This window comes from Rissa tridactyla, chromosome 12 (genome assembly GCF_028500815.1).
Source record: "Rissa tridactyla isolate bRisTri1 chromosome 12, bRisTri1.patW.cur.20221130, whole genome shotgun sequence".
Lineage (NCBI taxonomy): Eukaryota > Metazoa > Chordata > Aves > Charadriiformes > Laridae > Rissa > Rissa tridactyla.
Window position 1 is genome coordinate 17,207,928 of NC_071477.1, and position 14,804 is coordinate 17,222,731.

The window sequence follows — 14,804 nt, forward strand, 5'->3', positions numbered from 1 at the left end:
GCCTGTAGTTCTGTCCCCGCGCAGGGCCCCCGCGCATGTGCGGCCGCCGCGGCGCAGCGCGCAGGCGCAGAGTGCCCCGCATGCCGCGGCGGCCGGAGCTGCTGAGGTACCTGCCGTACAGGTGAGCCCCGCGCCGCCCGCGGGCCCGGCGGCGCCTCCGGACACCCCGGGGCCGGCCCCGCGCGTCCCCCGCCGTTCCCGCTCGCCGGCGCCGAGGCGCTCGGCTGCCCCTAGGCAGCAGGTGCCGCACGGCGGCTCCGCGGGAGTCGCGGCGGGCGGGCCGGGGTCAGCGGCTTACGGCGGGCGCGCCCGCGGGCACCGCCTGTCCCGCCGGGGCCCACGCCCTGCGGCTGCTGCAGCCGTTCTCCGGCCCCGGGGCGCCGGCGACGAGCGGCCGAGCCGCGGCGGTGACCTGAGTGGGGGCGGGGGGCTCCCGGGCGCGTCCCGGTCCCGCGGAGGCGGCCGCAGCCCGCTGGGCCCGGGTGGTCGCTGCCGCCGGGAGGCCGCCGCTGAGCGGGGACTCCGCGCCTCGCCTCTGCCGCTATGAGACAGCGGAGGGTAGAACCGCTCCCTCCCGGAGCCGGGCTTAGGAAATAATCCCTCGTCATACCGGGCTTCGTTGGGGAAAAAGAGAAACGCCTGGAAACTGCTCCGGTTTTATTGCGGAGGTGACTTTTTTCACCTAAATAACGGGCTGGAGTGCTCTGGGCTTTCTGCTTGCTCTCCTCTGTAGCTCTTGTTTCTGGTATTCAGATCTCAAAATTCTCAGCTGTGTTATTTACTTTGGACAACGAAAACAGGGTGTTTTTCATTAATTCGGTGCAGTCTTGTCAGCATGTGAAAGGGAAAGGAATAGCTTACAAACGTTCTTGGTTGACTTGCATCACCACTTTTTGGTCAGTGTCTGTTTCTTTTTTTTTATATTTAATGTAAGTCATGGGGAGTAATTCAAAACACTGTAGCAAAGCCAGTGCTTCTGCTATCTTATAAATCATCATTACTTAGACTGGTGCAGAAGATGCGGTGTTACAAAACAAATGAGGCTGTGGAGCGCTGTCAGTGGCTTCCCCGCGGTGCTGGGAGTGCTGTCGGCTGGCTCGGTGTCAACGCCGTGGCGTGTTGCGTTGCCGGTTGAGAGCTTGGTGTCTTATCCATTTTTTGATTCCTCTCAAGTCCAAGGAGTCTGGAACTGGTGCGTCGTGATACAGCGTGGTCACAGCGCGTGAATCACAGTCAAAGTTTGCAGCAGAACTGGGGCGACTTAGTCACGTGCGTGTTTGCTCAGGAGAATAGGAAAGGTCCGGTAAGTGTCGGGGTTGTATCTGGGAAACCAGAAGAGTTTTTGTGCTTGAATACTGAGGTGGTGGGAAGATGGGGCTTACAAGCGGAGAAGAATCCACCTCTGCTTCCTGTGTCAGGCACGCTCGTGGGTCTCCCGCGTTCAGATAGGAGGACTTGGGGGCTCATTACTTTAGCTTCTGCCTTTCCTTTTCTGTAGAAACAAGAGGACAACAGTCTTTCAAATCCTGGAGCCTGTCAAACCGTGTTTTAGCACTGCTGTATCAGTCTATGGTGAAAAGTAAAAAGGTAAAGTCTAAGGGCTGAGTTTAAAACTGGTGTGGAGCTTTTCTAGCACAATAATTTACTTAGACTACGGGAGCAGAGCTTACCAAATGTGTGTGTCTCGCTGAGGTGGGGGTAGACTCCTGAAGAAGCAAGGCACTCACTAGGGTTCATTTGCATTAGTGGCCATTGCACTGGGATTGTGGAGAGGGCTCAAGACTGGCAGTGACTGTTCCAATTTCATTTATTGGTTTGGGATTTTGAAACTTAGCTTGTGTGGCGCGCACGAAGCACTGAAACTGGCTGTCTTGAGGGCAGAAACTTAATGTGGGCCATACTTGGCGTGTATTGAGATGTTTGCAAAATTAAAATTAAACAGCTCCTGGAAGCAGCATTATTGGAGGCTGTAATTATATTCCTAGCTACTCATTTTCTATCTAAGGTTAAAAATTAATTGAAATGAACAAACCTGTTTAATTTGCATTTTCCTGATTTCAGATCACCTTCAGAAATCTTCCAGTACTTCTGCTTGCAGCTCATGTTTCGCGTTAGTCATACATGACAGGATCTTTAGTTTTTTTCATTGTAAAGGATGTGTGTAGTGGTACATTTAGATTTCAGAGGCTTTATTACATACCAATATGTATTTTGGTTTCTTAAAAGTATACTAGGAAATTTTCTTAAAGATGCTTTAAGGACGCTTTTCTCAAGCATTCGTTTGCTGAATGCTCAAGGTAAATGTTATAGCAAAGAAGTAATATATAGGTATGGTATTTTAAGTAAGAAGCTCTTAAAAATTATGGTCATAATATAGTCTTAAGCACAAAAATAAAAAAAAATAATTAGGAGAAAGCAAATCAGCTTTAAAAATTTGTTTTGATTCATTTTTCATGTGGAAACAGAATAGGGATTTTAATTTTTAATTATTTAATTGCCATTCTCACAAATAATAGCTCAGCTGGATTGCTGCCACCGTTGCTTCCTGGAAAAAGGTAAAGCCAAACACTTGGTGAGTTCTATTTCTGTAGGCAGTGCTGACACCACAACCCTCCGTTATCAGGGTTTATCTTGTGCTCATCATCTGTCCACTGTGTCTTGGATATAAGTAAATACGTCCCTGCTGCTTACGGCTCTTAAGCCTCCTGTTGGACAATTCCACAGTATTGGTTAAGTCTATTTGTGTCCGTAACTATTACAACCTGGTTTAATTGTTGATAGTTAAAGGGGAACAGAGGACCGTTTTGCTACTGTTTCTCTGTGTAATGGTCTCATTTTGAGATGAATGTGGCTTGGGAGGAATAATAAAATTCTCTATTGCTTTTCCTCAGGAATTCTCAGCATTCTGGCTAAATCGTGTCAGTTGTTAAGGAAGGCAATTGTAATTTGGTCCTGACGTGGCAAAGGCTGGGTGACTGTGCCTTCTACTGTGCAAATCAGAGTTGATGAGAGACTTTAATAATCTCACTTTGTCTTCGGTTCTGTTCTCGTAAATTCTGAATTGTAGATGAGACTCACTGGACTGTTAATAATGTATTATTATTGATCATTCACCTTTTTCTATCTGGTCATATTCCCTTGGCTTCTGTGACTGATGTAACACCATTTAATGTAGTAATCAAATTGACGCTGTGGGAAGCACAGGAAGGAATAGCTTTGTTTTCGTTTGGCTATCGTCCTTACCAGACTTGGATGCGTTTCTGTATTTACAACAGGTTTCAGTTTGCCAAAGGGGTGTTCCTTACTTTACATAGTATAAATACAGTAGGGGTTATAAATACAATGTTTAATTTTAAAGTAACCTTTACTATTCAGTCGCGTATAAAACAGACTCTCTTCATAATTACCAGATGGATTAAAAATGTGAAACTGCCCCTTTTTTTTTTCCTCACGAGAGCTGGAATTGTGGCTTTTCTCTGTGTGTTCGAATAGAGGATATGGGCAATCTTCTGCTTCCTTTTCGTGTGCATTTTGGTGATGAAGCTGAAGCTGGGTGTTACATCTTAAACTGATCTAATGACTCGTTAGCAGGCAAAAGGCCTGGTCTTATCCTTGTTCAGTCTTCTGCTACCTCCAGCATTTGGTGGATGTTTCCCTGAACCAGTTCAGTTTGCTAAATAAGCAGGGCACTAATGCAGCCCCTCTGTGTCCCCATCTCCCCAGAAGATCGGCTTTTGCCAGGTAAGCAAGTGGAGTGAGTTCAAAGAAGGGCTGAGGGGTACAAGAGTCGCAATTGATTTTTGCGGTGTAAGAACAGTCGTAGAATCAGGTGGAACCATTTGGTCTGCTGTTCTTTCCTGCCAGTGACCAAAAAGAAGGGCAGGACAAATTATATAAACCTTTGTCTGATAGCCCTCTTGGCTCTCGTCAGCTCTAGGATGTCAAGAGGTAGATGTTGTTTGCATTTGTTTGGTTAATGGTTAATGTATTTTTCTTCCGTGAACTTGCCTGTGCCCCCAGTTCACTGAAATGTGTAGCACTGGCACATCCCAGGGGAGACCTCCCAGAGCACAAAATGATGTTGTAGGTGCTACCTACCTCTGCTTGTTTTCTTTTGAACTTGACAGCTGCTAGCTTCATTTCGCATCTCTTAGCTTTTGTACTGTTTGGAAACAGTGAACAACTGATCTCTATTTACCTTCTCCATGCGACTGATGATTTTATAGGCTTCTGTCATATGTCACTGCAGTAATCTCTGTTTCCAGGCAGAAGAACCCTAGCCTAATTGATTATTTCTCATTATTCAGCTTTTCAGACCTTGTTTCCTTTTAAAAAAATGTTTTCCCTTTCCATTATGTCCCCTTGAAATGAAGGAACGGGCGCTACATCCAGGATTTAAGCTGCAGGCACTCTACAGCTTTATATGGTGGTCTAATTACTAATCATTTCCTAACGTTAGGTTTATTTTTTTTATATGTTGAATGGCTGTGAGCTGATGCTTTTATCAGTCTGTCAGGACTCCAGCAAGACTTTCTGAATGTTAATGATCAGTTTGGAGCACATCGCTCTAGGATCATTTTCGGACTGCCACTTTATTTGTTCTGAATTTCATCTGTTATTTTATTTCCTGATTATTCAGTCTCGTATGGTTTTTCTGCAGCTCTGCAGTCAGCCTTTTTCTTTACTATCAGAATAGCTTACATCCTCAGGAGCCTTTCACTTTGCTCCCTGCCCCCTTTTCCATGTTGTTTATGAATACAGCGTATAGCAGAGCGCTTCAGAACGCTCCTGGCAGTCTCCCTCCCTGGGAAAATTGAGCGTTTGTGCCTACCCTCTGTCGTCTGTTTTCAGCTAGTTATTAGTCCAGGCGAGGGCTTTCCCATTTATCCTTTAGCTGCAGAGCTGCCGAAGTTCAGTGGCAATCTGTGTGTTATCTTGTGTTGCCGTTTGATCACTGCTATAAACGCACGCCTGTGAACGGCCCTGTTCAGAGGGAACAGGAGAGGCTCTGCCCATCCTCACAGCCCTCTCTGGTGTTCCCCTTCCAGCACTCCTCTGCTGTGCCGGGGATCCGGTCTGGAAACGGATCTGGCTGGAAATGAACCCAACAAATTCTAAATTAATGTTGATTTGGTGTTGCTGTACTGATAGTATACAAATGTGTGGATTTAATCCCAATCAGCTCAGTTGGATGAGTGTATATTTCTGTGCTTGCTGCTGGTTGAAGTGGTGACCTTACAGGCTCAACCGTAGTCTAGACTGAAGGCAGCGTAAGTGCGCAGACTTGCACTTTTTATTTCAGATTGGCACGAATTCGATGCTGTAGTTAGATTAGCATGACTTGGTGTATGAATCGCACCTAGGTACTAATTCGATCGATTTTGTGACTGCTGCTTGGACGTTCTCACTGTGCTCAGGCAGAAAAACAATCTGACCGTAGGGTTGATATCTGGAATTTCTTAAATAAAGACAATGAACAAGGAGGGATTTCTAGTGCATTTCTGTAAATTAATAGGGATCTACTATTACTTTTTATTCTAAAGATGGACTTTATTCTCATTTATTAGGAAAAATTGCGTCATAAATATTTCAAAAACATGTAACTGGAAATTCACAAATTTTGCTACTGATGCCCTTGTAGTGTTTTGTAAATGCTAGAATTATTTGGGATTTGTGGACGTTTAAGTTGCCTAAATACAAATGATACAGGTCTTTAATGAAATTTTTGTTAACTGAATAGCCTTTTCAAGTACATCCTTGAAAGCTGATATCCAGCTTCACCAGTTCTGTTGTCATACATAACAGTTTTCTGCTGGGAGCTTTTTTGGGTTGTCTTTGTGTGGAGAACTGAAGTTAGATGCTTCTGTTCTTAACAGTTTCTTTTGGCTGTGGTAGATCTGAAATGTATTGCTTAGCCAATAAGGTCTGTTTTTTCCAGTTTGTGTAGGTGTTTCTACCTTTGCATAGACAAAAAGACAGACTTGATTTGTGTAAATACACAGTTGGATTAGTGTATTTCCTTCCAGAAAAGGAGGGCTTGTATGTGGTTTTGTGCTTTGTTTTCCAGATGGTAGAAGATGGGAGCTTGGGGAGTGGTTTAAGTTTGCTTTTCTGTGCAGCCAGTTCAGGTGCTGCATGGTTTGTCACTGCTGTAGCTGGAGAATTGATGTAACCGTGTTGGGACTGGCAAGCAAGCACACACTTATCAGTTGATAAAGAGGTGTTTTTAACCGTTGTATAGGGTTCTACCTTTGCTGTTTTGCTCATGTAGTTCATTCTGACATGGTTTTCATCAAAGAAATGGTCCTCGTTACAAATTCAACTTCTTTTTTCCTTCAGCTTGGATGGAAAGCTTACCACATTTGTTACTTTTGGGCCTCAGGAAAGCCAGGGAAGACTTTTTTTCTTGTTTTAGAATGCAATTGAGGGTTATCCAGTGTCTGACAGAGAGAAAGGCTCAGGGGTTGGTGAAAATCTGTGCATGGATTAGCTCAGCCACAAAACAAAATTATACTTTCCTGACATTTTTAAGAGACATTGGAAATATTATTAACAAAAAAACCCCAAACAACTCAGTAAGACAGCTCATATGCCCTAAATGTATTTTGTTACTCGTAGCAGTAAATGGGTGGAACATCCAGCAGGTATTCCGTCCAACGCACGTTTGGCTAATGAATCAAATCATTTGCCAGATCACCTGGCAGTGAGTGGCCTCTCAGTTCTGTTCTCACAAAGTTGAGAGTGGTCGTGCTGTGAGATCTTGGTGCGTGGCAAGGCAGGGAATACCTTGGAGTTGGGAGCTGAACTGTGGGACCGCAGGTCTGCTGGTATCTTCTGATTTGCAGCAAGGATGTTCAACCAGGCCAAGTGCAAGGTCCCGCACGTGGACTGGGGCAACCCCAAGCACAAATCCAGGCTGGGTGGGGAATAGATTGCGAGCAGCCCTGGGGGGAAGGGCTTGGGAGTGTTGGTTGGTAAGAAGCTCAACATAAGCCAGCAATGTTTGCTTGCAGCCCAGAAAGCCCCCCGCACCCTGGGCTGCATCCCCAGCAGGGTGGGCAGCAGGGTGAGGGAGGGGATTCTGCCCCTCGGCTCCGCTCTGGGGAGACCCCCCTGCAGTGCTGCCTCCAGCTCTGGGGCACCAACAGCAGAAGGACACGGAGCTGTTGGAGCGGGGCCAGAGGAGGCCACAAAGATGCTCCGAGGGCTGGAGCCCCTCTGCTGTGAGGACAGGCTGAGAGAGTTGGGGGGGTTCAGCCTGGAGGAGAGAAGGCTCCGGGGAGACCTTATAGCAGCCTTCCAGTACCTGAAGGGGGCTCCAGGAGAGATGGGGAGGGACTCTGGATCAGGAGTGGAGCCATAGGACCAGGGGGAATGGTTTTAAACTGAAGGAGGGAGATTTATACTGGATATCAGGAAGAAATTCTTTGCTGGGAGGGCGATGAGCCCCTGGCCCAGGTTGCCCAGAGAAGCCTGGATGCCTGGAGCCAGGCTTGGAGCAACCTGGTCTAGTGGGAGGTGTCCCTGCTCAGGGCAGGGAGGTTGGACTAGTTGGTCTTTAAGGTCCCTTCCAACCCAAACTATGATTCTATGAAATTATGCTTCAGCATTTTACACAGTATAATACCTATATAAAGCAAATGCTATGGCTGCTGTTACGGTGTTGGAAGAAACAAAAGAAAGGAGGGGTCGTTTAGAAGATTGTCCATCAGGATGTCCCTTTGTGACACCTTGCACTCACCTGTGTCAGTCTGTGAATGTCAGGTTGTAACATTGCTCCCTGGGTGTCATTTCATAGTGTTTGGTATCACACTCATTCGTACTGCTACGTCATGTAATGAATTATTATGACTGAGGAGTCAGCGTAGAGTAATCTGGGACAGTCGGCTGCAATTTTTCAGTTCATCATCATGAAGATTTCCACACAAATGTCTAAATTGCAAAAAGGGCTGGAATTTTCCAGCAGAGTGAATACAAAGAGGAGGCTGTAGCTTTGTTTGTACAAAAGAGTTAACGAAGAAGGTCAGGTGGTCTCTGCCTCCAAGAAAAAGTTAAAGCCATTTTGGTTTTTGGAGAGGTGTCATTTTTATTTATTTTTTTTCCTTGCCAGCATATTAAAAAACAAAAAAAGTGAGGCCTCTATCTCCGGGGAGGAATGCAGGAATACGACCTGCCTGCTGTAGTGACTCGGTTGTACCCCAGCCTGGGAACTTTGCAGTATGTGGGGTCTTGCCGTAAGAGAGTGAAGGTTTAAAAAATTCTTTTGACCACACTTAGCAGAACCACTGCACCAGCTGGGCAGCACCTTACCTTTTGGACACTTAATTCGTGCATCTGTAACTGGTTTTACATGGTCTTGGAGCTCATGGCTTTTCTGGTCCTGGACTCGGTCACGGGGCTGACCGCGTGAAGCAGGAACTGATGCAAGTTGACTGTGATTCCAGGGGATCACACAGTTCTTCTAAACTTCTACAAAAATGGCACAAACAACATACAGCTTTAGTCCTGCTGCCAGTCAAGCTTCAGAAAACACCCAGTGCTCGTGTGATGTCACTTGCCCACAAAAGCTATCTCTATGATCTCATCAGCAGCATTCCAAACCTTAGAAAGTATAAACCATCGGCATTTCTCCTGGGTTATTTATGTGAAATTGGTGAGTGTGATGCTTGCAGTTGGAGAATGCTCCTTAAAAAAGGAGCTAATGGGGCTCAGAGCCAGGTTGAGTTTGTTGTCCTTTAGCTCAGGTTATTCGTTGTATTTGAATATATGCTTGTCTGGATGTATTGCGCGTGGTAAGAGGATATGTGTCCGGACTGCTTTGTGCGAGTAATTGCTGACTGATTTTTCTGTGGACGTGCTCTAGCGGAGGGAGTAGTCTCAGATGTGTGATTCTTGCTCAAAGGTGTTACTTGCCTTAAGAGTGATTGACTTGCCTGCAGCACTCCCTGTCGCTCACCCAGTCTGTGTTCCCGATTTCCACCCCAAACCTGCAAGGAAGTCAGCGACCTTTGCTGATGAGATTTTCTTGGGGAGTGTCCTGGTGGTTCTGAACGTCTGCAGTGGTGTGCTGAAAAGCACAGGTGGTGGAAGTGTGGGGATAAGAAACACCATACGCGCCCCCCCCCCCAATTCTTCATTTCTGAAATAACTATATTTTGGGTGGTGAATGGAAGATATTTTTTTTTAATTATTTTTTTAAAATAAACATGACCTGACCGGACATGGGTACACATAGCCTTTCTGGACACCCTCTGGCCTGAGACAGTCATACCAAGACAACGATGGAGATGACTTCCAGTCTTCTTACCAAATGCTTTTTGCTGTTTTGTTTTGTTGTTGTTTTCTTTTTTTGTTTCCCGTTCATGCATATTGAATATGAATTGATACATTTTGTGTGAGGTGTACTCCCATGTTGTCTTCATGAATTCTTTGCAAATGCATGGGAATGTTGGCAGTGATTCCCCAATTTTGGATAGCCTGACAGTTGCTGTTACAGAGGATTATTAACTACATAATAGATCCCGTGTGCGTGTATTTCAGCAGTCCTTTGAAATCTGGGAAGCCAGAGCTTCAGTGCCAGGGCTGTCATGTGTTTACTACAGAAGCTTCACTGGTATAATGAGACCATCAAGCCCTTCTGATAGTGATTCAGCTGACGCTGTGAGAAACGGCTTTTATTGTTATGCCTGGTAGTAATTGCCTAAATGAAGTGTTTTCAAGGGTAATTCTAGGCCACTATAATTATATGTATGCTGCCACTCTCACCAGTATAAAAATGTCTTTAAAACAATTTGCAGAGCTCGCCAGTTGGTTACTCAGGGGGGGGGGCTGTGCCTGTTCCGCATGAACGCGTTCCATTTTTAGCAGTGTTTTTAGGTGTTAGAAAGCGATATTTCCTCACTGATCACAGTTTTCTTGGCAGCGCAGTGATACCTAAAGACTTAGAAATCTGTCATCCTGCTTTTTTTTTTTTTTTTTTAATTAACGGTGATATACCAAAGGGAGCACAGTTCCTGCAGGACACTTAAACCATGCCGGTGAAGAGCGGGTGGGTGTCTGTGACGCTGTAGGGTGCAGCTGGAGACGCCTTTGGAAGGGACAGTGAGCTGCGCGCTCCAGAGGCTCGCGGCCGAGCTGCAAACAGCGTCCTCAGCTCGGCTGCCGGGCAGTGCTGTTCTGCCGCGCTTCCAGCAGGAATGGTGTGCGCAGTGATGCTGCGGCACGGAGGCCGAGCTGCTCTTCTCATCTCTCCTGAGAAGCTGTTTTGGTCTGGAAAAAAAACCAACCTTAATCTTTTTCCTTGTTTAAAACATGGTATTGAGGTTGCAAAGCTGACAGCCTTCAAGTGTCAGCTTTCAAAATTGTGTTGCACAGGATTTCTCAAGCAGATGAAGGGGGCATTTGCTGAGCATTAGATATTTTTGGTTTTTTTGTCAGTAATACAGGGATAGTGGAGGTTTTTCCTTTGGCCCTTTCACAGGATAACTGCTTTTTCCCCTCCTTGACTTCAATTCTTTCATTCTTCTTTAATAAGGACAGCAATTTCTTAACAATGAAAGCAATAAAACAGCCAGAGAAGCTTGTGCTCTCTTTAAAAAAAAAAAAAAAAAAAAAAAAAAAAAAAAGAAGAGGGAAATTAAGAAATAGAATATAGTTCATTGTGTGCTATAGTAGTAACCTTTGAATAAATTCATAGTAGAATTTGAATATGAATTTAAGACTTTACATAAAGGAAGGAGAAATACTGTCAGTACTTCATTGTCATAAAATAAGAACTTTTCAGGCAGAAATGTTATTCAGCCTTTTATGGAGGTCTCCAAAATATAAAGCTCTGTACTTTCTCTGATTGGTAGGTAGTAGTTGTTGGGGAAAAAGATTGAAATGGCTTGAAACACACGCACCAGAAAGCTCAATTCGTGACCTAAGCATTAATTGCCTGAACTGAGAGGTGTTGTAATGCCGGTATCTTGCTTTTCTGTAGTTTGCTTTCTTTGATGTGCTGTATTAATGTTTTCTCAGATCTCTAGCCTTCAAATGTCGTTCTGGGCTGTGGATTGATTGTAAACATGGCACTTAGGCTGCTATTTTTATCATGTCTCCACGTTAAAATGAACTGCTTATGTAGAAGCCATTATCAGTCACCTTGTTGGCCTAAAAATTATTTAAGCTAATACAGTCTTAGTACTGTCAAAGCTTTCAATAAAGCAAGGCTCACAGAGTTTAAATCCTGATCTTGAATCATTTCCTTTAGTGAAGTCTCAAGTATTTTTGCCTTATCGTAAATCACTAGACTCAAATTTTCTTTTGCACTTTTTAAGCGAACCCCAGGTCTTCCCAGCAGCAATGACTCCAAATTGCTTTTCGTAGTCTGGGGCCCTAAGCTTTCAAGGCTGGCGCTCGCCATTCTGTAAATCAAGGGGCTTGTTCTGCACTCTTGGCTGCTGCATCCCTCCAGCACGGTTCCAGCATCCCTGTGAATAAAGGGGAAAGCCAGGGTGTGGGGAGCGAAGGTGCTGTGCTCCTGGGGGCTGGCTGGGAGCTCTGCTGCCTCCGAGCTGCTGAGCACAGTTGCAACGGGAGGGGGGATCTCTCCTTCTCTCATCTGGCCAAACAGACAAGGACTGCAGTGATTTCTGTGCACCTATCAGAAACTTCCACCCTTTTTTTGCTGGCATACCTGTATACTCATCATTTTTAAGGGATGAGCCGTCACATCTCAAAAATGACAGCTGCTGCCTCTTCATCTGAGCACTTGCATTAGCACAATTTGGTGATGGCCATCACCACTGGCCTAGTAAGGAGCTTGGTTGAGCAATGCTGTGCTGTCTTTCTCTCTCGTGCAGTGGCTAGATGAAGAGCATTGAATTTTATTACAGGTGATTGGGTAATAAAAAGTAGAAAACAGCTTTCAATCTGTCTGCAGGGCGGTGGTGGTGAGGGGAGAGTCCCTGTTTTACTCCAGACTGGCCGCAGAGTCATTGCAGGGGAGTTGGCCTCTCTCCCTGTTCCTCCCCCGATTACAGCTTAATTTGAAGGAAAACCAGAACATTTAAACTCTACCTGAGTTAAATATCTAACAGGAGCATATCAGGTGCCAGCGTATTGGGCTGCAACGGAAAGTGTTGGTCCCTTCATTAAACGGAAAGTTATTCAGTGCTGACTTAAAAGATTTTTTAGAGAAATGGAACCACTCAATCCCAGCATTTGTAGCTTGGTGAGGGAATTACGTAGAGAAATTTCTTGTCCTGTGCTAGGCAGGAAGGCCAGAAGGATGAATGAAGCTGATCTCTTCTGACTTTACTACATTGAATAATATTGACATAAGAAGCATTACCTGAAGGGTCCAAGAAAACCAAGAGTACAGCCTAAAAACAGATTAGGATGAACTACTGAAACTAAGTTAGATCAATACATTGTTTTGAGAAGAAATGAACGGCTGAGACTGTAATGATTCCCACCCCGTCCTTCTTTTGATTGAAGCTCTGGAACAAGTAGAGGGCTATAGGACTTCTCCAACGCCGTAGTGGATGGACGCTTTTCTCTTTGCAGCTACGAGGTACTAACGTAGTGTAGGTCACACACAAATGCAGAACATGTACATAAGGACTAATTACAAAAAAAAAAAAAATTTGAGGTCACCTTGAGGTCAAGACAGAAGAATATCAGCAGCTTAGATTTAAAATGATGTAATAAAAATTGTTTTTAACAAAATTCCCAGTTCTGGGAGTGGTGCAGGCAGCAGGGCATTATGCAGAAGGTTCCCTGCACATTTGTGAAGGTATGTGGCAGTATTAAGGCAAATTTTTAAAGAGAAACTCTGATATTATATCAATCTCCCCGAGGAAGCATGAAAAATGGTCCTACAGAGCAGTAACATCTTTGACATAATCTACACTGGAGCGCATTATCAGCATAATCATTCTGGCAAGTTCTTTGAGTATGAGAGAGCTAGAAAAGAGAGAGAAAGGTGACAACAGAGAGCAAAGATGTGGAATGAGAAGAAAGAGGATGAGACATTAAACGGTTTAGGACTTTGCACCTTGGAAAGGAGCCACTTGGGGGACAAAAGACAGTCATAAAGCTTTATGAAAGCATGACTGGCACAGAAGGCGAGTAAAGAATAACCGGCATTCCTGAGAGTGTGAGGGCTGTTGGGACATCCAGTAAAAATTTACCTGTACGTCAGACAGAAGGAAGATTTATTTTATACGGTGTTTTTACAATGTTAGCCATTGTCATAGAACGATGCGCAGGCCAAAAGCACAAAGAGGTCGAAGTTAGAAAAATAAATGGAAGAGAGGTGACAATGTAGGTTTGTTGATTAAAAAATAAATTATTTATGACAGTAAGTAGAAGAGTTAACTGATGAAATGTGGAAAAATCCTATGGCACCGAGTGATAAAATAGCGTTTTAAATTCAGTGCAGTGAAGTAATGCAATGGAGAACAGCCCCCACTGAATATATACAGTGACGAGCTCTGAATTCTTTCCAGTCGTAGATGAAACTTGGAGGTTATAATTGGCAGTTCTCACAAAATATTATCTCAGCGTTTGGAAAAACAAATTGAAGGTTAGATGCTTGTGGAAAAATAATAGTGATCAAACTAGGAAACGTACTGCTGTGTAAACCCGTAGTGCACCTGTGCTGTGAATGCTGCGTGAGCACCAGTCTCATCGCTCTTAAAGACCCGGTGAAACTGGGAGAGATCTTGAAAAGGTTGACAAGAATGATGAAAGGCGTGAAATGAGTTCCTTGTGAAGAATGATAACTAGATCAAAACTCTTCAGGCTCAGAAAGATGTCTTTGAAGAGGGTATGATGGATGCATATAAAGTCTTAGCTGCGTGGAGCGTATATGAACCCATTATTCACCGTCTCTTCTGATAAAAGGACTAAGACCACCCAATGAAAGTAGCGGGTGGCAGGCTCAAAACAAAGTGAGATATTTATAAAGTGGAAGCAGGACCTCCTCCTTTCTCTTTGGTGTTGAGGTTTTAATCTGTTGGAACAATTCCTTGGATTTAGGCTGATTTACTCTGCAGTTAACACTTCATCAGACTGCTGTTCACAGGGCTTTGAAAGCTTAGCTCTAGAGCTCTGCTCGTAAGAGCAATCCTTTCCAGTGTTGGAGTAGGGATCTGGAGCCTGGCAGGCTGAAACAGGCCCCCTCGTCATTCCTCACTGGGCAAAATCAGGGCCACTGCTCAACAAAGTGTTTTGGTGGAAATACCCGCTGAAGTCAAATACAGTTTGTACAGATCACAACACACAGCCTAGCCTTGTGCCTGGTATTTTGGGGTTGTTACTGGAGCACTGAAACTTCTGTGACAGCAAGAGCTGACGTATCCTCTTGGTCTGACAGTGAGTTGGAACGGTGGCATGTTCTTACAGTTGGGGTAAGTAGTTCCAGCTTCAGCTACTACAGAAAAAATACAAGAATAAAACATGAACCAGTACCAGTAGTGTTGTTTTGGGATTGCTCCATAGGATTTAGAAAAGGGCAGGCTGAAAGGAGAAGGTTTTGGATTCATGGAAACTGGACGCGGTTCCAATGTGCAAGTGCTATTTATTTGTGGCTTATTACCTGTAGTTTACTGTGTTCACATATTCATTGACAAAATTAATTTCTTGCCATTTTAGCCTGATTCAGAGCATCTGGCTAAACGTTTCTTAATTGTAAGGAGAGATATTGCTTACTTAAACTCATGGAATACTCAGGTGAATTGCGCTTTGAGTTGTATTTCAGTTTAACAACTGCTTCTGACCTGGAGAAGGGCTTCTGCTCCCAAAAGCTTGTCATTATT

The 14,804-nt window shown here is 44.6% G+C and overlaps 1 protein-coding gene across 4 annotated transcripts in view; it reads left to right on the top strand.

The window, feature by feature from the left end:
• The window catches only part of NDRG3 (NDRG family member 3), a 64,088-nt gene continuing 49,284 nt past the window's right edge, over positions 1 to 14,804 (top strand). For 2 of the 4 annotated variants that reach the window (XM_054217996.1, XM_054217997.1), the window contains exon 1: positions 1 to 121. The gene's annotated coding sequence lies outside the window, so the exon portion shown is untranslated. The remainder of the gene's footprint in view (positions 122 to 14,804) is intronic. The other 2 variants (XM_054217998.1, XM_054217999.1) reach the window with 1 other exon arrangement.